Consider the following 25,172-nt stretch of genomic DNA (forward strand, 5'->3'; position numbering starts at 1 on the left):
AATATTTCAACTAACTTGCTTCATGCCTTCATACTTTTCACACACACATTGGTTTGAAGAGGGAACAGGATGTTTCAACAATGCATTACTAGTAATTAATTCAGGCAATTAATATTTGCAAGTTTTTAGCCTGTGCACTAAGAGCATGGCAAAGTAAACGGGGCAAATAAATCAATCAATTTGTCATCAAATTGCAGGAGGCATGTCCAGCTTATTAACAGTGTAACAATATTTCTAAAACAGATGAAACAAAATAGGGCAGCATGTGAACAAAACATTTATTTTGCTAGATTAAAAAATGAAGATACAAATTTTACTTTATCTTTAGAGTCACAGAATCATACAGCACATAAAAGGGCCTTCGTTCATTACGTCTGGGCCAGTCAAAAACAACCACCTAGTCATTCTAATCCCATTTTCCAGCACTTGGCCCCTAGTCTTGTATGCTCATGGATCGCATGTGCACATCTAAATACATCTTAAATGTTATGAGGGTCTCTGTCTCCATCACCCTTTCAGGGAGCGAATTCCAAACTCCCACACCCTCTTGGTAAAAAAGTTTTACCTCACATCCCCTCTAAACCTCCTGCCCCTTACCTTAAATCTATGCTCCCTGGTCATTGACTCCTCGATCATGGGGAAAGATTTATTCCTGTCTACTCTATCTATGCCCCTCAATGTTATGCATCTCAATCATGCCCCCCCCCACCCCGTCAGTCTCCTCTGCTCCAAAGAAACAATCTAAGTCTATCCAAACTCTCTTCATAATTAAAAAGTATCCAGCCCAGGCAACATCCTGGTAAATCTCCACTGCACCCATAAAACCATAAGACATAGGAGCATAATTAGGCAACTCAACCCATCAAGGCTGCTCCGCCATTCAATCATGGCTTTTGATATTTTTCTCATCCCCATTCTCCTGCCTTCTTCCCAAAACGGCAGCACGGTAGCATTGTGGATAGCACAATTGCTTCACAGCTCCAGGGTCCCAGGTTCGATTCCGGCTTGGGTCACTGTCTGTGAGGAGTCTGCACATCCTCCCCGTGAGCGCGGGTTTCCTCCGGGTGCTCCGGTTTCCTCCCACAGTCCAAAGATGTGCAGGTTAGGTGGATTGGCCATGCTAAATTGCCCTTAGTGTCCAAAATTGCCCATAGTGTTGGGTGGGGTTGCTGGGTTATTGAGATAGGGCGGAGGTGTGGACCTTGGGTAGGTTGCTCTTTCTAAGAGCCGGTGCAGACTCGATGGGCCGAATGGCTTCCTTCTGCACTGTAAATTCTATGAAATCTATGAAAACCCCTGATCCCCTTATTAATCAAGACCCTATCTATCTCTGTCGTAAAGACACTCAGTGATTTGGCTTCCACAGATTCACCACCCTCTGGCTGAAGAAATGCCTTCTCATCTCGGTTTTAAAGGGTTGTCCCTTTAGTTTGAGATTGTTTCCCTTGCTTCTAGTTTCCTGTGCTATCACATCCCTCCGGTAATGTGGATTCCAAAACTGCACAGTGTTCTAGCTGTGACCAAATCAACATTTTATACAATTGCAACATAGCCTCCCTGCTCTTAAACACTATGTCTCAGCTAATAAAGACAAGTATACCATATGCCCTCTTATCAACCTGCTCGGTTACCTGAAGGGACCGGTGCACATGTACAACTTCTGATCCTCTGTGGTTCCCAGGGTCTTGCCATTTACCATGTATTCCTTTGCTTTGTTTGTCCTTATCCGATTGAATTTCATTTGCCACTGATCAGCCCATCTGACGAGCCTGTCTATATATGCCTGTAATCGAAGGCTATCCTCCTCACTAGTCACCAACCCACCAATTTTCGTATCATAGAATATAGAACAGTACAGCACAGTACAGGCCCTTCAGCCCACAATGTTGTGCTGACCATTTATCCTTATCCAAGATCAACATAACCTACACCCCTTCAATTTACTGCTGTTCATGTGCCTGTCCAAGAGTGGCCCAAATGTCCCTAATGACTTTGACTCCACCATTTCTGCTGGCAGCGCATTCCACACACCCACCACCTTCTGTGTAAACATAGAACGATACAGCGCAGTACAGGCCCTTCGGCCCACGATGTTGCACCGAAACAAAAGCCATCTAACCTACACTATGCCATTATCATCCATATGTTTATCCAATAAGCTTTTAAATGCCCTCAATGTTGGCGAGTTCACGACTGTAGCAGGTAGGGCATTCCACGGCCTCACTACTCTTTGCGTAAAGAACCTACCTCTGACCTCTGTCCTATATCTATTACCCCTCAGTTTAAAGCTATGTCCCCTCGTGCCAGCCATTTCCATCCGCGGGAGAAGGCTCGCACTGTCCACCCTATCGAACCCCCTGATCATTTTGTATGCTTCTATTAAGTCTCCTCTTAACCACCTTCTCTCCAACGAAAACAACCTCAAGTCCATCAGCCTTTCCTCATCAGATTTTCCCTCCATACCAGGCAACATCCTGGTAAATCTCCTCTGCACCCGCTCCAAAGCCTCCACGTCCTTCCTATAATGCGGTGACCAGAACTGTACGCAATACTCCATATGCGGCCGTACCAGAGTTCTGTACAGCTGCAACATGACCTCCTGACTCCGGAACTCAATCCCTCTACCAATAAAGGCCAACGCTCCATCGGCCTTTTTCACAACCCTATCAACCTGGGTGGCAACTTTCAGGGATCTATGTACATGGACACCTAGATCCCACTGCTCATCCACACTTCCAAGAACTTTACCATTAGCCAAATATTCCGCATTCCTGTTATTCCTTCCAAAGTGAATCACCACACACTTCTCTACATTAAACTCCATTTGCCACATCTCAGCCCAGCTCTGCAGCTTATCTATATCCCTCTGTAACCTGCTACATCCTTCCACATTATCGACAACACCACCGACTTTAGTATCGTCTGCAAATTTACTCACCCACCCTTCTGCGCCTTCCTCTAGGTCATTGATAAAAATGACAAACAGCAACGGCCCCAGAACAGATCCTTGTGGTACTCCACTTGTAACTGAACTCCATTCTGAACATTTCCCATCAACCCTCTGTCTTCTTTCAGCGAGCCAATTTCTGATCCACATCTCTAAATCTCCCTCAATCCCCAGCCTCCGTATTTTCTGCAATAGCCTACCATGGGGAACCTTATCAAACGCTTTACTGAAATCCATATACACTACATCAACTGCTCTACCCTCGCCTTGTTCTGGGTCCGTTGCTGTTTGTCATTTTTATCAATGACCTAGAGGAAGGCGCAGAAGGGTGGGCGAGTAAATTTGCAGACGATACTGAAGTCGGTGGTGTTGTCGATAGTGTGGAAGGATGTAGCAGGTTACAGAGGGATATAGATAAGCTGCAGAGCTGGGCTGAGAGGTGGCAAATGGAGTTTAATGTAGAGAAGTGTGAGGTGATTCACTTTGGAAGGAATAACAGGAATGCGGAATATTTGGCTAATGGTAAAGTTCTTGAATGTGTGGATGAGCAGAGGGATCTAGGTGTCCATGTACATAGATCCCTGAAAGTTGCCACCCAGGTTGATAGGGTTGTGAAGAAGGCCTATGGAGTGTTGGCCTTTATTGGTAGAGGGATTGAGTTCCGGAGTCGGGAGGTCATGTTGCAGCTGTACAGAACTCTGGTACGGCCGCATTTGGAGTATTGCGTACAGTTCTGGTCACCGCATTATAGGAAGGACGTGGAGGCTTTGGAGCGGGTGCAGAGGAGATTTACCAGGATGTTGCCTGGTATGGAGGGAAAATCTTATGAGGAAAGGCTGATGGACTTGAGGTTGTTTTCGTTGGAGAGAAGAAGGTTAAGATGTGAATTAATAGAGGCATACAAAATGATCAGGGGGTTGGATAGGGTGGACAGTGAGAGCCTTCTCCCGCGGATGGATATGGCTGGCACGAGGGGACATAACTTTAAACTGAGGGTAATATAGGACAGAGGTCAGAGGTAGGTTCTTTACGCAAATAGTGAGGCCGTGGAATGCCTTACCTGCTACAGTAGTGAACTCGCCAACATTGAGGGCATTTAAAAGTTTATTGGATAAACATATGGATGATAGTGGCATAGTGTAGGTTAGATGGCTTTTGTTTCGGTGCAACATCGTGGGCCGAAGGGCCTGTACTGCGCTGTATTGTTCTATGTTCTATGTTCTATGTCTACCTGTTCAGTCACCTTCTCAAAGAACTCGATAAGGTTTGTGAGGCATGACCTACCCTTCACAAAGCCATGCTGACTATCCCTGATCATATTATTCCTATCTAGATGATTATAAATCTTGTCTCTTATAATCCCCTCCAAGACTTTACCCACTACAGACGCGAGGCTCACCGGTCTATAGTTGCCGGGGTTGTCTCTGCTCCACTTTTTGAACAAAGGGACCACATTTGCTATCCTCCAGTCCTCTGGCACTATTCCTGTAGCCAATGATGACATAAAAATCAAAGCCAAAGGTCCAGCAATCTCTTCCCTGGCCTCCCAGAGAATCCTAGAATAAATCCCATCAGGACCCGGGGACTTATCTATTTTCAGCCTGTCCAAAATTGCCAACACCTCTTCCCTACGTACCTCAATGCCATCTATTCTATTAGCCTGGGTCTCAGCATTCTCCTCCACAACATTATCTTTTTCCTGAGTGAATACTGATGAAAAATATTCATTTAGTATCTCGCCTATCTCTTCAGACTCCACACACAACTTCCCATCCCTGTCCTTGACTGGTCCTACTCTTTCCCTAGTCATTCGCTTATTCCTGACATACCTATAGAAAGCTTTTGGGTTTTCCTTGATCCTACCTGCCAAATACTTCTCATGTCCCCTCCTTGCTCGTCTTGGCTCTCTCTTTAGATCCTTCCTCGCTACCTTGTAACTATCCATCGCCCCAACTGAAACTTCACACCTCATCTTCACATAGGCCTCCTTCTTCCTCTTAACAAGAGATTCCACTTCTTTGGTAAACCACGGTTCCCTCGCTCGACGCCTTCCTCCCTGCCTGACCGGTACATACTTATCAAGAACACGCAGTAGCTGATCCTTGAACAAGCTCCACTTATCCAGTGTGCCCAACACTTGCAGCCTACTTCTCCACCTTATCCCCCCCAAGTCACGTCTAATGGCATCAGAATTGCCCTTCCCCCAGCTATAACTCTTGCCCTGCGGTGTATACTTATTCCTTTCCATCATTAACGTAAACGTCACCGAATTGTGGTCACTGTCCCCAAAGTGCTCTCCTACCTCCAAATCCAACACCTGGCCTGGTTCATTACCCAAAACCAAATCCAACGTGGCCTCGCCTCTGGTTGGCCTGTCAACATGTGTGTGAAACCCTCCTGCACACACTGTACAAAAAACGACCCATCTAATATACTCGAACTATATCTTTTCCAGTCAATATTTGGAAAGTTAAAGTCTCCCATAATAACTACCCTGTTACTTTCGCTCTTATCCAGGATCATCCGCGCCATCCTTTCCTCTACATCCCTAGAACTATCTGGAGGCCGCTGGAAGACTCCCAACAGGGTGACCTCTCCTTTCATGTTTCTAACCTCAGCCCATACTACCTCGGAAGATGAGTCCCCATCTAGCATCCTCTCCGCCACCGTAATACTGCTCTTGACTCGCAGCGCCACACCTCCCCCTCTTTTGCCTCCTTCTCTGAGCTTACTAAAACACCTAAATCCCGGAACCTGCAACATCCATTTCTGTCCCTACTCTATCCATGTCTCCGAAATGGCCACAACATCGAAGTACCAACCCATGCTGCCAGTTCCCATACCTTATTTCGTATACTCCTGGCATTGAAGTAGACACACTTCAAACCACCTACCTGAACACTGGCCCCCTCCTGCGACGTCAAATCTGTGCTCCTGACCTCTATACTCTCATTCTCCCTTACCCTAAATCTACAATCCAGGTTCCCATGCCCCTGCTGCATTAGTTTAAACCCCCCCCCCCCCCCCCAAGAGCACTAACAAATCTCCCCCCCAGGATATTTGTGCCCCTCAGGTTCAGATGTAGACCATCCTGTCTGTAGAGGTCCCACCTTCCCCAGAAAGAGCCCCAGTTATCCAGAAATCTGAATCCCTCCTGCCTGCACCATCCCTGTAGCCACGTGTTTAATTGCTCTCTCTCCCTATTCCTCATCTCACTATCACGTGGCACGGGCAACAACCCAGAGATAACAACTCTGTTTGTTCTAGTTCTGAGCTTCCATCCTAGCTCCCTGAAAGCCTGCCTGACATCCTTGTCCCCTTTCCTACCTATGTCGTTAGTGCCAATGTGGACCACGACTTGGGGCTGCTCCCCCTCCCCCCTAAGGACCCGGAAAACACGATCCGAGACATCACGTACCCTTGCACCTGGGAGGCAACATACCAAACGTGAGTCTCTCACGCTCCCACAAAATCTCCTATCTGTGCCCCTGACTAGAGAGTCCCCAATTACTAATGCTCTGCTCCTCTCCCCCTTCCCTTCTGAGCAACAGGGACAGACTCCGTGCCAGAGGCCCGTACCCCATGGCTTACCCCTGGTAAGTCGTCCCCCCCACAAGTATCCAAAGCGGTATACTTGTTTCTCAGGGGAACGACCGCAGGGGATCCCTGCACTGACTGCTTCTTCCCAGTCCCTCTTACAGTTACCCATCTATCTCCAATCTTTGGTGTCACAGCTGCTATCTGTGACCCCCTCTGCCTCCCAAATGATCCGAAGTTCTTCCAACTCCAGCTCCAGTTCCCTAACTCGGTCTTGGAGGAGCTGGAGATGGCAGCACTTCCTGCAGGTAAAATCAGCAGGGACACTAACAGCATCCCTCACCTCAAACATCCTGTAGGAGGAACATTGCACTCCCTTCCTTGCCATCCCTCTAACTTTCTACCAAGATCTGGCAAAGAACTAAATTAAATTTAAAAAAAAAATAATAATAATAATAAAATATGGTACTTACCTCACACCAATGGGTTTTATTATTAGGTTAGAGGAGGAGGGCGGGTGGGAGACACTACACGTGTAGTGTCTCGGGTTTCCTCTCCACCAGAATTTATTGGTGAGGGTCTTCCCAGAGGTCCGCGGGTCGAACTTCCTGTTCCCGTCTTAAACACTAAAATTTTTTTAAAAACAGCAAAGAGGGACCGAAAACGGGACCAGGTAAGCGTTTACCGCTGAAATTGACTAGCCTGCTCCTGTCAAGGTCTCCCAGAAATCACTAACGCACCGCTCCCGCTGAAATCGACTGGCCAGCTCCTGCAAAGACAAGTGTTTTTAAAGGAGAAACTTACCTCCCAGCAATCACTTGTGCACTGCTCCCGCTGAAATTGACTAACCTGCTCCGCTCCCGCTGAAATCGACTGGCCTGCTCCTGCAAAGACAAGTGCTTTTAAAGGAGAAACTTACCTCCCAGCAATCACTTGCGCACTGCTCCCGCTGAAATTGACTAACCTGCTCCGCTCCCGCTGAAATCGACTGGCCTGCTCCTGCAAAGACAAGTGTTTGTAAAGGAGAAACGTACCTCCCAGCAATCACTTGCGCACTGCTCCCGCTGAAATTGACTAACCTGCTCCGCTCCCGCTGAAATCGACTGGCCTGCTCCTGCAAAGACAAGTGTTTTTAAAGGAGAAACTTACCTCCCAGCAATCACTTGCGCACTGCTCCCGCTGAAATTGACTAACCTGCTCCGCTCCCGCTGAAATCGACAGGTCTTTACCCAGGAGTATTATAAAACTTACGGAATTGTGATCGCTATTCCCAAAGTAATCACCGACTGAAACTTCAACCACCTGGCCGGGATCATTCCCCAATACCAGGTAGGTCCAGTATGACCCCTTCCCGAGTTGGACTATTTACATACTGCTCTAAAAAACTCTCCTGGATGCTCCTTACAAATTCTGCTCCATCTACACCTCCAACACTACATGTGTCCCATTCAAACCTGGGGAAGTTAAAATCTCCCATCACGACCACCCTATTGCTCCTACATTTTTCTATAATCTGTCGACATATTTGTACCTCTACTTCACGCTCGCTTTTGGGAGGCCTGTAGTAAAGTCCCAACAATGTGACTGCACCCTTCCTATTTCTTAGCTCTTTCCATATTGCCTCAGTGCTCGAATCCTTCATCAATCCCTCCTTAATCATAGCTGTGCTATCATCTCTGACCAGTAATGCAACTCCTCCACCCCTTCTTTTTTTTTTTTTTAATTTTTTTAATTCTCCATTTTCACATTTTCTCCCACATTTACATCCATCAACAATAAACAATAATCAGCAAGATATGTCAGTCCCCATAATAACAACGATCCCATCTACCCACCAACCCCCAAACCTCAACCCGCATGTTTACATAAACAAATGACAAAAGGGAATCAGGGATTACCCGTAGTCACCCTTAATCTTACACAGCCCCCACCCCCCCACCCCGACCCCAGGTCTCCAGCTCCTCCCGTCCACTGCCTCTTGTAAAACTCCTCCCCCCACCCTTGGTTCCTTCCCCTCCCCCCCCCCCCCCTCTCAACTTTCCACCCCGGCTAGACCACTCAGACCCTGTTCTGCCAGGCTCCAATGGCCGCAGCCCCTCCCTCCACCTCACTCCCGTTCACTGGCCGGCACAAACCGGCCAGCGAGGAGGCCCCCGCCCGGGTCCCTTTCCCACTTGCCCGGCCCCAGGAAAGCCCAAAGATCCCCTTTTAGCCCACAAGCCCCGCATATCCACCTACACCCCAAAGAACTCTCATTTTGAGTGAAAGTCCCGTCCCTTCCCTTGTCCAAATATGTACCACCTTGGCTCCTTTAATCTCTACACCCGCGCGCAGTGATACAAAAAAGAAGAACATACAGTCATGAGGTTATGTCGGCACATGGCCATTCCTCAATTTGTCAGTTCTGCCACAGTTCTTCTGCTTTCGCAAACTCCTCCGCTGCTTCCGCCGTTCCAAAATAAAAGTCCCTGAGCTTGTAAGTCACCCTCAGCTGCGCTGGATATACAATGCCGCACCGCACCTTGCTAATGTACAGTGCCCTCTTCACCCGGCCTCCTTGCCAGCTCCACCGTAAAGTCCTGGTATACACGTATACCAGCTCCAGCCCACTGCACCACCCGCTTCTGCTTGGCCCAGCTCAGGACCTTCTCCTTCACCCTGTACCGACGGAAGCACAGAGTCACTGCCCTTGGCGGCTCACTCGCCTTTGGTACAGGCCTCCACGACCGATGAGCCCGATCCAGTTCATATCGGGAGGGGTCCTCCCCTCCCCCAATAGTTTTGCCAGCATCGCGGCAAAATACTCAGTCGGCAAGAAGCTCAGGGGGAGCGGCCCCAGACCGACGTCGGATACGCGGGCCATGTCATTGACGTGGCGCGTGTCGCTTAACTTGCGCGAGTGGCGCACACTGCCGATGCTCGCAAGATGGCCTTCACCCGCCGTGCTGCCCCGAGGTTTAGGGAGCACGACCTCAACACGCTCCTGGACACGGTGGAGGGGAGGAGGGCGGTCATGTACCTCGGACCGGGCCACAGCACCACACGCAGCACCATCTGGCGTATGTGGAGGGAGGTGGGCGAGGCTGTGAGCACCGTGGGGCATGCACCAAGGACCGGCGAACAGTGCCGCAAAAAGCTGCACGACCTAACAAAGGCAGCCTGGGTGAGTACCCAGCAACGTGCCCCTAGCACCCCCCCCCCCCCCCCCACCACCACCACCCCAGGAGGACGGCACAATCTCCTCCCTGACCCACAGAGGCTGCAACCACCCATGCTAGCCGCATTGGCCAGGTGCCCTGTGCTCCTATGCCATCATATACCCAACAGCTGTACTGCATGCGTCGGTCCGCCCAACACGGATGTTTGATCCGCTGGCTCCCAGGGACAGAGACCAAGCGGGGAGGTCAGCCGTCACAGAAGCCCTGCCACTGACAGAGACTCAGGACACGGACACCCGGGACTCTGACACACAGAGGATGGACACCCAAAGGACGGACACACCAGACACTAACACACAGATGGGGGCAACACAGGGACCATCAGGCCAAGGGTCGCGCAGAAGACCCCGTACTTTGGTTCCAATGACGACATGGACTTTTCGTCACTGCTGTCTGCCACACCCTCCACCATTGCAGAGACTCTTATCTCGGTTGGGCAATTTAGTGATGAGGCTTCTGGGACACTGGTTCGCACCACACAAACGTACTAGTACGGCAGGTGGAGGGAGGAGCAGCCGAGGAATCGGATAGTCGGAGGGCAGATCGGCCTCAGCAACCATCTGCCACCCAGACGGGTCCCGGGTTCCTGGAATTACCACAGCCACCCAGAGACCCGATGCAGTCAGACACCCAATGACTAGACAACGGGATGACGGCCGGCTTCCAGCAGCTGCAGACGCAGGTGGAGGAGTCCATCCGCATTCAGGAGCAGGGAGTGGTGCCGGTCATGGCTGCCATCCAGGCCGACAACGCACGGGTGGCGCCCACGGCAGAGGTAATGGGGGCAATGGTGTCGGACGTGGGTCAGGTTGCGGCATCCGTGGCCCAGGACAGGGCTGCCCTCTCACAGGCAGCCATGTGCCAGAGCCAGCTGGAGTTTGCAGCGGCGCTCTGCAGTGTGGCCAAGTCTCAGCAGGCTGTCGCTGAGAGCATCGTTGCCATTGCCCAGGTGCTGGATGGCGTCACACAGCCTAGAGGGAGGTGGCGCAGTCCCAGACAAGGATGGCCCATTCCCTGAGCTTCAACGCTGCTAACGTTCAGACTCTGGTCGATACCATAGCATGCCTCCAGGACTGGTGCCTCGGGGCTTGTCTCCGCTCGCCTCCCCATCCCATGGAGAGGCCCGGAGGCCATGAGGGGAGGAGGAGGTGCTAGGGCTCGTGGCGGTGACTCCTGCAGGTGAGGTCCCGGGATCTCGAACTCCCGTCGTTCCGTCCCTGGTGCATCTAGTGGGCAGCGGGCAGAACAGGGTGGCACCACGCCATCCAGGACGATGAGGAGCAACCTGGCCCATCCAGGCAGGGCCGCCCCAAGAAACGAGCGCCAACGGGAACGCAGGTCGCAGGGCAGGAGTCTCAGCAGTCCACCTCCACTCCTGCTGTACCATCTGAGGAACCACAAAGACGGAGTGGGAGGGCCCGGAAGGCCAGGAAGTTAGACACCTAGTAAGTTGGCACGGGTGCAGGGCACAGCTTAGTTATACAGGCTAGGGCACGTGTCTATAACCTTTCTAATTAAACTCACTGTTACACCAATGCAAGCTGCCTCTGTGCTGTGTCCGATGCTTGCGGGGTCGGGTAGGGGACTGAGTGCCACTGTGGTCGAGGGGTGATGGAACGCTGAGCCCCGGTGGGTGAAATGAGCGCCCCACCCCCGGACGTCCACGCCAGCCCACCCCCAGCGATTCATCAGGGCCAGGTGATGGAGTGTCCAGCACGCATACAGGGACCACCGAGGTGGAGGGTGCAACTGTGATCACGAGTCAGACATTGTCTAACGATTTGGAGCTCATCGCAGAGCGGGTTGTCATCATCCTCCATCGCATGGACCACACTCGCTTCCACAAACAACCATGTCATGCTACAGGTGGATGTGTAATGGAGCGGTGGGGTGCATGCGGTGGCAGCTAAAGGTGGTGGGGGAGGTGCATCTCATGGATGTTGTGGGAGGTGGGGGGTGTTGAGGTGGTGCAGTACAGTGGTGTCAGTGCCCCTACTCAGCGAATCCCACCCGACGAGTTGGTGAAATGGACGGTGATCAACGCGTCCTGTACCCGCTGGCCCTGCCGGTGGCGTTGTGCAGCCTCCTGTCCATGTCCAGTCCAGATGTCCCGTCCATTGGCCCGCCTCCCCATCCTCCTCATTGGAGAGGCATGCACCTCTGCCTCCCTCTCCTCCAGCACATATTGTGGAAGGCGCAGCAGACCACAACGAGGCGGCCAACCCTCTCCGACGGGTACTGGAGGGCGCCTCCAGAGCGGTCCAGGCACCTGAAGCATCTCTCGACCACACCCCTGGTCGCACGATGGGCATACTTGGAGCAGGTCTCCGCATCGGTCTGTGGCATCCGTATAGGCGTCATCAGTCACAACCGCATCGGGTAACTCCTGCCGCCTAGCAACCAGCCCCGCAACGGCTGGGGGGGGGGGGGTCCCACGAACATGTCAGTGTAATAATTGCGCAAGGATAAATGAATCATGCACACTGCCCGGATACCGGGCGCAGACATAAGAACATAAGAACTAGGAGCAGGAGTAGGCCATCTGGCCCCTCGAGCCTGCTCCACCATTCAATGAGATCATGGCTGATCTTTTGTGGACTCAGCTCCACTTTCCGGCCCGAACACCATAACCCTTAATCCCTTTATTCTTCAAAAAACTATCTATCTTTATCTTTAAAACATTTAATGAAGGAGCCTCTACTGCTTCACTGGGCAAGGAATTCCAGAGATTCACATCCCTTTGGGTGAAGAAGTTCCTCCTAAATTCAGTCCTAAATCTACATCCCCTTATTTTGAGGCTATGCCCCCTAGTTCTGCTTTCACCCGCCAGTGGAAACAACCTGCCCGCATCTGTCCTATCTATTCCCTTCATAATCTTATATGTTTCTATAAGATCCCCTCTCATCCTTCTAAATTCCAACGAGCACAGTCCCAGTCTACTCAACCTCTCCTCGTAATCCAACCCCTTCAGCTCTGGGATTAACCTGGTGAATCTCCTCTGCACACCCTCCAGTGCCAGTACGTCCTTTCTCAAATAAGGAGACCAAAACTGAACACAATACTCCAGGTGTGGCCTCACAAACACCTTATACAATTGCAGCAGAAGCTCCCTAGTCTTAAACTCCATCCCTCTAGCAATGAAGGACAAAATTCCATTTGCCTTCTTAATCACCTGTTGCACCTGTAAACCAACTTTTTGCGACTCATGCACTAGCACACCCAGGTCTCTCTGCACAGCAGCATGTTTTAATATTTTATCGTTTAAATAATAATCCCTTTTGCTGTTATTCCTACCAAAATGGATAACCTCACATTTGTCAACATTGTATTCCATCTGCCAGACCCTAGCCCATTCACTTAGCCTATCCAAATCCCTCTGCAGACTTCCAGTATCCTCTGCACTTTTTGCTTTACCACTTATCTTAGTGTCGTCTGCAAACTTGGACACATTGCCCTTGGTCCCCAACTCCAAATCATCTATGTAAATTGTGAACAGTTGTGGGCCCAACACTGATCCCTGAGGGACACCACTAGCTACTGATTGCCAACCAGAGAAACACCCATTAATCCCCACTCTTTGCTTTCTATTAATTACCCAATCCTCTATCCATGCTACTACTTTACCCTTAATGCCATGCATCTTTATCTTATGCAACAACCTTTTGTGTGGCACCTTGTCAAAGGCTTTCTGGAAATCCAGATATACCACATCCATTGGCTCCCCGTTATCTACCGCACTGTTAATGTCCTCAAAACATTCCACTAAATTAGTTAGGCACGACATGCCCTTTATGAACCCACGCTGCGTCTGTCCAATGGGACAATTTCCATCCAGATGCCTCGCTATTTCTTCCTTGATGATAGATTCCAGCATCTTCCCTACTACCAAAGTTAAGCTCACTGGCCTATAATTACCCACTTTCTGCCTACCTCCTTCTTAAACAGTGGTGTCACGTTTGCTAATTTCCAATCCACCGGGACCACCCCAGAGTCCAGTGAATTTTGGTAAATTATCACTAGTGCATTTGCAATTTCCCGAGCCATCTCTTTTAGCACTCTGGGATGCATTCCATCAGGTCCAGGAGAGTTGTCTACAATGGGTGCAGTCACAATGTTGGGGGTATACTACAGGCCTCCCAACAGCCAGCGGGAGATGGAGGAGCAGATAGGTAGACAGATTTTGGAAAAGAGTAAAAACAACAGGGTTGTGGTGATGGGAGACTTCAACTTCCCCAATATTGACTGGGACTCACTTATTGCCAGGGGCTTAGACGGGGCGGAGTTTGTAAGGAGCATCCAGGAGGGCTTCTTAAAACAATATGTAAACAGTCCAACTAGGGAAGGGGCGGTACTGGACCTGGTATTGGGGAATGAGCCCGGCCAGGTGGTAGATGTTTCAGTAGGGGAGCATTTCGGTAACAGTGACCACAATTCAGTAAGTTTTAAAGTACTGGTGGACAAGGATAAGAGTGGTCCTAGGATGAATGTGCTAAATTGGGGGAAGGCTAATTATAACAATATTAGGCGGGAACTGAAGAACATAGATTGGGGGCGGATGTTTGAGGGCAAATCAACATCTGACATGTGGGAGGCTTTCAAGTGTCAGTTGAAAGGAATACAGGACAGGCATGTTCCTGTGAGGAAGAAAGATAAATACGGCAATTTTCGGGAACCTTGGATGACGAGTGATATTGTAGGCCTCGTCAAAAAGAAAAAGGAGGCATTTGTCAGGGCTAAAAGGCTGGGAACAGATGAAGCCTGTGTGGCATATAAGTAAAGTAGGAAGGAACTTAAGCAAGGAGGCAGGAGGGCTAGAAGGGGTCATGAAAAGTCATTGGCAAATAGGGTTAAGGAAAATCCCAAGGCTTTTTACACGTACATAAAAAGCAAGAGGGTAGCCAGGGAAAGGGTTGGCCCACTGAAGGATAGGCAAGGGAATCTATGTGTGGAGCCAGAGGAAATGGGCGAGGTACTAAATGAATACTTTGCATCAGTATTCACCAAAGAGAAGGAATTGGTAGATGTTGAGTCTGGAGAAAGGGGTGTAGATAGCCTGGGTCACATTGTGATCCAAAAAGACGAGGTGTTGGGTGTCTTAAAAAATATTAAGGTAGATAAGTCCCCAGGGCCGGATGGGATCTACCCCAGAATACTGAAGGAGGCTGGAGAGGAAATTGCTGAGGCCTTGACAGAAATCTTTGGATCCTCGCTGTCTTCAGGGGATGTCCCGGAGGACTGGAGAATAGCCAATGTTGTTCCTCTGTTTAAGAAGGGTAGCAAGGATAATCCCGGGAACTACAGGCCGGTGAGCCTTACTTCAGTGGCAGGGAAATTACTGGAGAGAATTCTTCGAGACAGGATCTACTCCCATTTGGAAGCAAATGGACGTATTAGTGAGAGGCAGCACGGTTTTGTGAAGGGAAGGTCGTGTCTCACTAACTTGATAGAGTTTTTCGAGGAGGTCACTAAGATGATTGATGCAGGTAGGGCAGTAGATGTTGTCTATATGGACTTCAGTAAGGCCTTTGACAAGGTCCCTCATGGTAGACTAGTACAAAAGGTGAAGTCACACGGGATCAGGGGTGAACTGGCAAGGTGGATACAGAACTGGCTAGGCCATAGAAGGCAGAGGGTAGCAATGGAGGGATGCTTTTCTCATTGGAGGGCTGTGACCAGTGGTGTTCCACAGGGATCAGTGCTGGGACCTTTGCTCTTTGTAGTATATATAAATGATTTGGAGGAAAATGTAACTGGTCTGATTAGTAAGTTTGCAGACGACACAAAGGTTGGTGGAATTGCGGATAGCGATGAGGACTGTCTGAGGATACAGCAGGATTTAGATTGTCTGGAGACTTGGGCGGAGAGATGGCAGATGGAGTTTAATCCGGACAAATGCGAGGTAATGCATTTTGGAAGGGCTAATGCAGGTAGGGAATATACAGTGAATGGTAGAACCCTCAAGGGTATTGAAAGTCAAAGAGATCTGGGAGTACAGGTCCACAGGTCATTGAAAGGGGCAACACAGGTGGAGAAGGTAGTCAAGAAGGCATACGGCATGCTTGCCTTCATTGGCCGGGGCATTGAGTATAAGAATTGGCAAGTCATGTTGCAGCTGTATAGAACCTTAGTTAGGCCACACTTGGAGTATAGTGTTCAATTCTGGTCGCCACACTACCAGAAGGATGTGGAGGCTTTAGAGAGGGTGCAGAAGAGATTTACCAGAATGTTGCCTGGTATGGAGGGCATAAGCTATGAGGAGCGATTGAATAAACTCGGTTTGTTCTCACTGGAACGAAGGAGGTTGAGGGGCGACCTGATAGAGGTATACAAAATTATGAGGGGCATAGACAGAGTGGATAGTCAGAGGCTTTTCCCCAGGGTAGAGGGGTCAATTACTAGGGGGCATAGGTTTAAGGTGAGAGGGGCAAAGTTTAGAGTAGATGTACGAGGCAAGTTTTTTACGCAGAGGGTAGTGGGTGCCTGGAACTCACTACCGGAGGAGGTAGTGGAAGCAGGGACGATAGGGACATTTAAGGGGCATCTTGACAAATATATGAATAGGATGGGAATAGAAGGATACGGACCCAGGAAGTGTAGAAGATTGTAGTTTAGTCAGGCAGTATGGTCGGCACGGGCTTGGAGGGCCGAAGGGCCTGTTCCTGTGCTGTACATTTCTTTGTTCTTTGTTCTTTAGCCCCATTAGCTTTCCCATCACTACCTCCTTGGTGATAACAATCCTCTCAAGGTCCTCACCTGTCATAGCCTCATTTCCATCAGTCACTGGCATGTTATTTGTGTCTTCCACTGTGAAGACCGACCCAAAAAACCTGTTCAGTTCCTCAGCCATTTCCTCATCTCCCATTATTAAATCTCCCTTCTCATCCTCTAAAGCACCAATATTTACCTTAGCCACTCTTTTTTGTTTTATGTATTTGTAGAAACTTTTACTATCTGTTTTTATATTCTGAGCAAGTTTACTCTCATAATCTATCTTACTCTTCTTTATAGCTTTTTTAGTAGCTTTCTGTTGCCCCCTAAAGATTTCCCAGTCCTCTAGTCTCCCACTGATCTTTGCTACTTTGTATGTTTTTTCCTTCAATTTGATACTCTCCCTTATTTCCTTAGATATCCACGGTCGATTTTCCCTCTTTTTACCGTCCTTCCTTTTTGTTGGTATAAACCTTTGCTGAGCACTGTGAAAAATCACTTGGAAGGTTCTCCACTGTTCCTGAACTGTTTCACTATAAAGTCTTTGCTCCCAGTCTACCTTAGCTAGTTCTTCTCTCATCCCATTGTAATCTCCTTTGTTTAAGCACAAAACACTAGTGCTTGATTTTACCTTCTCACCCTCCATCTGTATTTTAAATTCCACCATATTGTGATTGCTCCTTCCGAGAGGATCCCTAACTATGAGATCCTGAATCAATCCTGTCTCATTACACAGGACCAGATCTAGGACCGCTTGTTCCCTCGTAGGTTCCATTACATACTGTTCTAGGAAACTATCGCGGATACATTCTATAAACTCCTCCTCAAGGCTGCCTTGACCGACCTGGTTAAACCAATCAACATGTAGATTAAAATCCCCCATGATAACTGCTGTACCATTTCTACATGCATCTGTTATTTCTTTGTTTATTGCCTGCCCCACCATAATGTTACTATTTGGTGGCCTATAGACTACTCCTATCAGTGACTTTTTCGCCTTAGTATTCCTGATTTCCACCCAAATGGATTCAATCTTATCCTCCATAGCACCGATGTCATCCCTTACTGTTGCCCGGATGTCATCCTTAAATAACAGAGCTACACCACCTCCCTTACCATCCACTCTGTCCTTCCGAAAAGTTTGATACCCTCGGATATTTAACTCCCAGTCGTGACCATCCTTTAACCATGTTTCAGTAATGGCCACTAAATCATAATCATTCACGATGATTTGCGCCATCAACTCATTTACCTTATTCCGAATGCTACGAGCATTCAAATAAAGTACACTTATGTTGGCTTTTTTACCTCTGTTCTGAATCTTAGCACCTCGATCAGTAACCTCTCCTAAGTTATATTTCCTCTTAACCTTTCTCCTAATTTTCCTTGTCGTCGAACCCATATCTTCATGGAACAACCTGCCGCGTCGCTTACCATTAATGTTTTCACTTCCCGTTTTATTTCTTTTAGTATTCCTGGTCCTAGTCACTGAGCTCCCCTCAGTCACTGTACCTTGTACTGTCGCACTTTTTGATTTTTGACTCTGGCTTCTCTGCCTTACACTTTCCCCCTTACTGCCTTTTATTTCTGTCCCTGTTTTACTACCTTCCAACTTCCTGCATCGGTTCCCATCCCCCTGCCACATTAGTTTAAACTCTCCCCAACAGCTCTGGCAAACACCCCCCCTCGGACATCGGTTCCAGTCCTGCCCAGGTGCAGACCGTCCGGTTTGTACTGGTCCCACCTCCCCCAGAACCGGTTCCAATGTCCCAGGAATTTGAATCCCTCCCTCTTGCACCATCTCTCGAGCCACGTATTCATCCTCTCTATCCTGACATTCCTACTCTGATTAGCTCATGGCACTGGTAGCAATCCTGAGATTACTACCTTTGAGGTCCTACTTTTTAGTTTAACTCCTAGCTCCCTAAATTCAGCTTGCAGGACCTCGTCCCGTTTTTTACCTATATCGTTGGTGCCTATGTGCACCACGACAGCTGGCTGTTCACCCTCCCCCCCCAGAATGTCCTGCAGCCGCTCCGAGACATCCTTGACCCTTGCACCAGGGAGGCAACATACCATCCTTGATTGCGTCTGCAGAACCGCCTGTCTATTCCCCTTACAATTGAGTCCCCTATCACTATAGCCTTGCCATTCTTCTTCCTGCCCAGCTGCGCAGCAGAGCCAGCCACGGTGCCATGAACCTGGCTGCTGCTGCCTTCCCCTAGTGAGCCATCTCCCTCAACAGTATCCAAAGCGGTATATCTGTTTTGCAGGGAGATGACCGCAGAGGACACCTGCACTGCCTTCCTACTCTTGCTCTGTCTTTTGGTCACCCATTAACTATCTCCCTCAGTACCTTTCACCTGCGGTGTGACCAACTCGCTAAACATGCTATCCACGACGTCCTCAGCATCTCGGATGCTCCAAAGTGAGTCCATCCGCAGCTCCAGAGCCGTCAAGCGGTCTAACAGGAGCTGCAACTGGACACATTTCTTGCACGTGAAGGAGCCATGGACAGTGGACGTGTCCCTGAGCTCCCACGTCGCACACGAGGAGCATGACATGGGTCTGAGATCTCCTGTCATGTCTTAAACCTTCGGTTAACTTCAACAATTTCAATTTCCCCCCAAAAAAATTTAAATAAATAAATAAACAACGAAGAAAAAAATAAATAAATAGACCAATGAAAAGAAACAGAAAAACAGAAACACTACTTACCAGTCACAAAAAGCACTTCCTCCCCACCCAGCTTTGAATTCCCACCTAGATTCAAATTCCCATACTCACTCTTTGCTGTCTCACTCTGGCTGTCTTCTCTCTGGCTCACTGGGAGTGAGTTTACAAGTGGCTCTTTTTAAACTGTCCTGAATTGACTCCCCTCCCCCACCTGCTTTTAGATCAAAGTAGATGAAAGTGACTGACACTTAACTGCCAACCAGTTATGTGAGTGGGTGGGGCAGCCCTTGTTAACCTACACTGCACAATACTAGCTTAATTTAAATTAATTTAAACTCCTGAAATTTAAAAGGAGCTGCCTTACTGATTCAATTCAATTCAATTCAATTCCCACCTAGATTCAAATTCCCAAACTCACTCTTTGCTGTCTCACTCTGGCTGTCTTCTCTCTGGCTCACTGGGAGAACTCACTGGGAGTGAGTTTACAAGTGGCTCTTTTTAAACCCTCCCCCACCTGCTTTTAGATCAAAGTAGCTTAAAGTGACTGACACTTAACTGCCAACCAGTTATGTGAGTGGGTGGGGCAGCCCTTGTTAACCTACACTGCACAATACTAGCTTAATTTAAATTAATTTAAACTCCTGAAATTTAAAAGGAGCTGCCTTACTGATTCAATTCAATTCCCACCTAGATTCAAATTCCCAAACTCACTCTTTGCTGTCTCACTCTGGCTGTCTTCTCTCTGGCTCACTGGGAGAACTCACGTGCAGGATCTTCATCTGGTGGTCACAGGCCACCTGTACGTTCATTGAGTAGGACACCTTCCTGTTCATGAACATGTCCCTGTTCTCCGCTGGTGGCCGCAAGGCGACGCGCACCCCCTGTACTGTGGGTATCCTGGCCCACTGCCCGGCATCCTGGTGGGTGCGGTCCACAGGAAACTGAATGTAGCACTCCACGATGTCATACAGGGCATCAGTCACTGCACGGATGCACCGATGCCTGGGAGATTCCGGACAGTCCCCACTCAGAGACTGGAACGACACCATCACATAGAAGTTGAGGGCCACCGTCACCTCGACAGCTACCGGGAGATGGTGTCCACCCCCAGTCCCACGGGGTGCCATCAGGTGGCAGATATGGGTGACTGTTTCCTGGCTCATCCGGAGTCTCCTCCTGCATGCCCATCGAAGGAAATGCTGCGCCGGTAAACACGAGGCCCCATCAGGCGCCTCCGTCGCCTTGGCACCACCTCTTCCTTCCCCCTATCCCCCTCCTCCTCATCGGAATCCTCATCCTGTGTCTTGCCCTAGTTGTGGTGCTCCTCCTGCGCCTGTCGGGCAGGCGGCCGTCCAGCCTGTGCGGCTGCCACCTGGCTCTCTGAAGCCCGTCCCTCTGCTGGAGCCTCCGGCGCTTCTGAGCCACCTGCACCGACGCTGCCACAGGGCTGCATGCAGGGCACCGGCCCCCCTCCACAGCGGCCAACATTGCTGGCTGGTGCCCAAACATTATATGCTGGGGGGGGGGGGGGGGGAGACAAGTTTAACGATGGTGCATGGCCCCCTCCACAATCACCAGGTGCCATGGACTACATGGCCACCCTCGTTGGCAGCTTATGCTCCAGCCACGCATGCCCACAGTCCCAGGTGCCCCGACTCCTGTTGCCTCACCTTCCTGCCAGCGCTCAACGGGGGCTGCCGTGGGTGCGCCCTGGACCTACCCGCTGGTGGGTGCCGGCGGCCGAGGGGGCCACCCCCTGGGGTTTGGCCCCCATCCGCACGGCCACGAGACCTGCGCTCAACCAGCGGCCAGAGTTGGTGTCCATTAGCATGGCCACCATAATGGCATCCGTGGCTTTGGCACCGCCCTGCCATGGTAGGCCGTTCGCAGCTGTACTCTCCACGACCCCACCCAAACCTGGAGAGCCTCGCGCCACGGCCGTGCCCTTCCCGCCAGCCCTAGTTTTCCCCCACGCCAACCCCTACCTCCTGCTGCCACATCATCAGCCAGCACGACTGGCTGACGATTTTTCAAACCACATTAGAACCGCACCAGCATGACCTCGGGTTGGGACTTAGGCCCATCCGGGCCGCAGTATCGCCGGATCCAGAATTGCTCATTGGACCACCGCAGGCGATTCTCCGGGCCGCGCATCGCCTTTCACGACCACGCCATTTTCGTTTGTTCGGAGAATCGCGAACTTTCCGTTATGAACGCCGATTCTCCGAAAGGACATTACTTCTGACATCTGTTGTTCTGTTTCTCACAAACAGTCAGCAAGCTGCTGGGATTGTAAGCAGCTGAGAGGATGATGATCAATCATGCGCTGCGTGTGACTCTATTGGGTGAAGTTTAAGCTTGCTGACTGTTTGTGAGAAACAGAACAGATGTCAGAAGTAATGTCCTTTTGGTCAAGTGAGCTATCCTAAATCCCATTTGAGTACTTATTACTGCTATGTCCTAAAAATACACATTTAATGGTTAATAATGATTACTCAGTCCTATAATTCATCTCCATCCTTAATAAAACAACTTATGTAAAACTACTCATGCTAACGATTCAGTTTTAAGAGATATCATCGCTGAACCCCCCCCCCCCCCCGTTATGTATATCCCGTCAGACCCAGGGGACTTGTCTATCCTAATGTTTGCCAAAATTTCCAGCACATCATCCTTCTTACTATCAACCTGTTCAAGTCTATTAACCTGGTTCGCACTGTTCTCATGAGCAACAAGGTCCCTCTCTCTCATGAATACTGAAGCAAAATATTCATTTAGGGCCTCCCCTATCTCCTCAGACTCTAGACACAAGTTCGCTCCAGTATCCCTGAACAGCCCTACTCTCACTCTGATCATCCTCTTATTTCTCAAGTGTAAAACACCTTGGGGCTTTCCCAAATCCTTCCCGCCAAGCTTTTTCATGGCTCCTTCTCGCTCTCCCAAGTCCATTTTTGAGTTCCTTCCTGGCTACCTTGTAACCCTCTAGAGCCGCGCTAGATCCTTGCTTCCTCAACCTTACATAAGCTTCCTCCTTCCTCTTGACTAGAAGCTCTACTTCTCGTCATCCAAGGCTCCTTCACCTTACCATTCCTTCGTCTCAGTGGGACGAAACTATCCAGCACACTCAACAAGTGCTCCTTAAACAACCTCCACATTACTGTTGTGCACTTCCAAGACCAACTGTTCCCACTTTGTGCTCCTCAGCTCCTGTCTAATAGCAGTATAATTTCCCCTCCTCCAATTAAATACCTTCCCATACTGTCTGTTCCTATCCCTCTCAGTGAAAGAGAGCGGCGGGGACATAGTGAAAGAGCGCGAGGAGAGCGGCGGGGACACAGGATAAAAGAGAGCCAGGAGAGAGGCAGGGGCACAATGAAAGAGAGCGAGGAGAGCGGCGGGGACACAGTGAAAGAGCACAAGGAGAATGCGGGGACACAGTGAAAGAGCACAAGAAGAACGCGGGGACACAGTGAAAGAGCGCGAGGAGAGCGGCGGGGACACAGTGAGAGAGCACGAGGAGAGCGGCGGGGACACAGGGTGAAAGAGCGCGAGAAGAGCGGCGGGGGCACAGTGAAAGAGCGCAAGGAGAGCGGCGGGGACACAGGGTGAAAGAGCGCGAGAAGAGCGGCGGGAACACAGTGAAAGAGCGGCGGGGACACAGGATAAAAGAGCCCGAGAAACGCGGCGGGGAAACAGCTGCCAGAGAAGCGGCCTTCAGATTTCTGTCGGGGGCAGTGGCCAGGAGTCTGTCAGGAAGGTAAGTTTACCTCTTTAAAAACTTACTTGAAGAATGACATCACAGCAAAGCAGCAACCTGATTGGCTGGTAAGGAAAGTGCTCCAATTAGCAGTAGCTGGGAGAAACTAAACTCGATGTGTGTTGGTAAGTATTGTGATTGGTAAGTAAAATCTTTATTCCATTCACTTATTCATTAATTGATATTATATTTGTAATCAGTTAAAGTAAAGTGTAAAAGTGTCAGGAGATCCCAGACCCGTGTTATGCTCCTCGTGCTCAATGTGGGAGTTCAGGGACGTGGCCGATGCCCCGACTCCTTCATGTGCGGGAAGTGTGTCCAGCTGCAGTTAGACCGCATGGCGGCTCTGGAGCTGCGGATGGACTGTCTTTGGAGCATCCGCAATGCATCCCATTACAGAGACCTGGTTGAGGGAAGGGCAGGACTGTCAGCTAAACGTTCCAGGATTTATATGTTTCAGGCAGGATAGAGGGGGCTGTAAAAGGGGTGGCGGAGTTGCGCTACTGGTTAGGGAGAATATCATAGCTGGACTGCGGGAGGATACCTCAGAGGGCAGTGAGGCTATATGGGTAGAGATCAGGAATAAGAAGGGTGCAGTCACAATGTTGGGGGTTTACTACAGGCCTCCCAACAGCCAGCGGGAGGAGCAGATGGGTAGACAGGTTTTGGAAAAGAGTAAAAACAACAGGGTTGTGGTGATGGGAGACTTCAACTTCCCCAATATTGACTGGGACTCACTTCGTGCCAGGGGCTTAGACGGGGCAGAGTTTGAAAGGAGCATCCAGGAGGGCTTCCTAAAACAATATGTAGACAGTCCAACAAGGAAAGGGGCTGTACTGGACCTGGTATTGGGGAATAAGCCTGGCCAGGTGGTAGATGTTTCAGTCGGGGAGCATTTCGGGAACAGTGACCACAATTCAGTAAGTTTTAAAGTGCTGGTGGACAAGGATAAGAGGATGAATGTGCTAAATTGGGGGAAGGCTAATTATAACAATATTAGGCGGGAACTGAAGAACCTAGATTGGGGGCGGATGTTTGAGGGTAAATCAACACCTGACATGTGGGAGGCTTTCAAGTGTCAGATGAAAGGAATTCAGGACCAGCATGTTCCTGTGAGGAAGAAGGATAAATACGGCAATTTTCGGGAACCTTGGATAACGAGAGATATTGTAGGACTCGTCAAAAAGAAAAAGGAGGCATTTGTCAGGGCTAAAAGGCTGGGAACAGACGAAGCCTGTGTGGAATATAAGGAAAATAGGAAGGAACTTAAGCAAGGAGTCAGGAGGACTAGAAGGGGTCATGAAAAGTCATTGGCGAATAGGGTTAGGGAAAATCCCAAGGCTTTTTATATGTACATAAAAAGCAAGAGGGTAGCCAGGGAAAGGGTTGGCCCATTGAAGGATAGGAAGGGAATGTGTGTGTGGAGCCAGAGGAAATGGGCGAGGTACTAAATGAATACTTTGCATCAGTATTCACCAAAGAGGAGGAATTGGTAGATGTTGAGTATGGAGAAGGGTGTGTAGCTAGCCTGGGTCACATTGAGATCCAGAAAGACGAGGTGTTAGGCGTCTTGAAAAATATTAAGGTAGATAAGTCGCCAGGGCCTGATGGGATCTACCCCAGAATACTGAAGGAGGCTAGAGAGGAAATTGCTGCGGCCTTGACAGCAATCTTTGGATCCTCACTGTCTTCAGGTGTAGTCCCGGAGGACTGGAGAATAGCCAATGTTGTTCCTCTGTTTAAGAAGGGTAGCAAGGATAATCCAGGGAACTACAGGCCGGTGAGCCTTACGTCAGTGGTAGGGAAATTACTGGAGAGAATTCTTCGAGATAGGATCTACTCCCATTTGGAAGCAAATGGACGTATTAGTGAGAGGCAGCATGGTTTTGCGAAGGGGAGGTTGTGTCTCACTAACTTGATAGAGTTTTTCGAGGAGGTCACAAAGATGATTAATGCAGGCAGGGCAGTGGATGTTGTCGAGATGGACTTCAGTAAGGCCTTTGACAAGGTCCCTCATGGTAGACTGGTACAAAAGGTGAAGTCACACGGGATCAGGGGTGAGCTGGCAAGGTGGATACAGAACTGGCTAGGTCATAGAAGGCAGAGAGTAGCAATGGAAGGATGCTTTTCTAATTGGAGGACTGTGACTAGTGGTGTTCCACAGGGATCAGTGCTGGGACCTTTGCTGTTTGTAGTATATATAAATGATTTGGAGGAAAATGTAACTGGTTTGATTAGTAAGTTTGCAGGCGACACAAAGGTTGGTGGAATTGCGGATAGCGATGAGGACTGTCAGAGGATACAGCAGGATTTAGATTGTTTGGAGACT

At 49.5% G+C, this 25,172-nt stretch overlaps 1 protein-coding gene across 1 annotated transcript in view; it reads right to left on the reverse strand.

The window, feature by feature from the left end:
* The window catches only part of LOC140385928 (regulator of G-protein signaling 22-like), a 927,092-nt gene that overhangs the window by 641,731 nt on the left and 260,189 nt on the right, over positions 1 to 25,172 (reverse strand). The gene's annotated exons all lie outside the window — the stretch shown is intronic.

Source organism: Scyliorhinus torazame, chromosome 11 (genome assembly GCF_047496885.1).
Source record: "Scyliorhinus torazame isolate Kashiwa2021f chromosome 11, sScyTor2.1, whole genome shotgun sequence".
NCBI classification, from domain to species: Eukaryota; Metazoa; Chordata; class Chondrichthyes; order Carcharhiniformes; family Scyliorhinidae; genus Scyliorhinus; species Scyliorhinus torazame.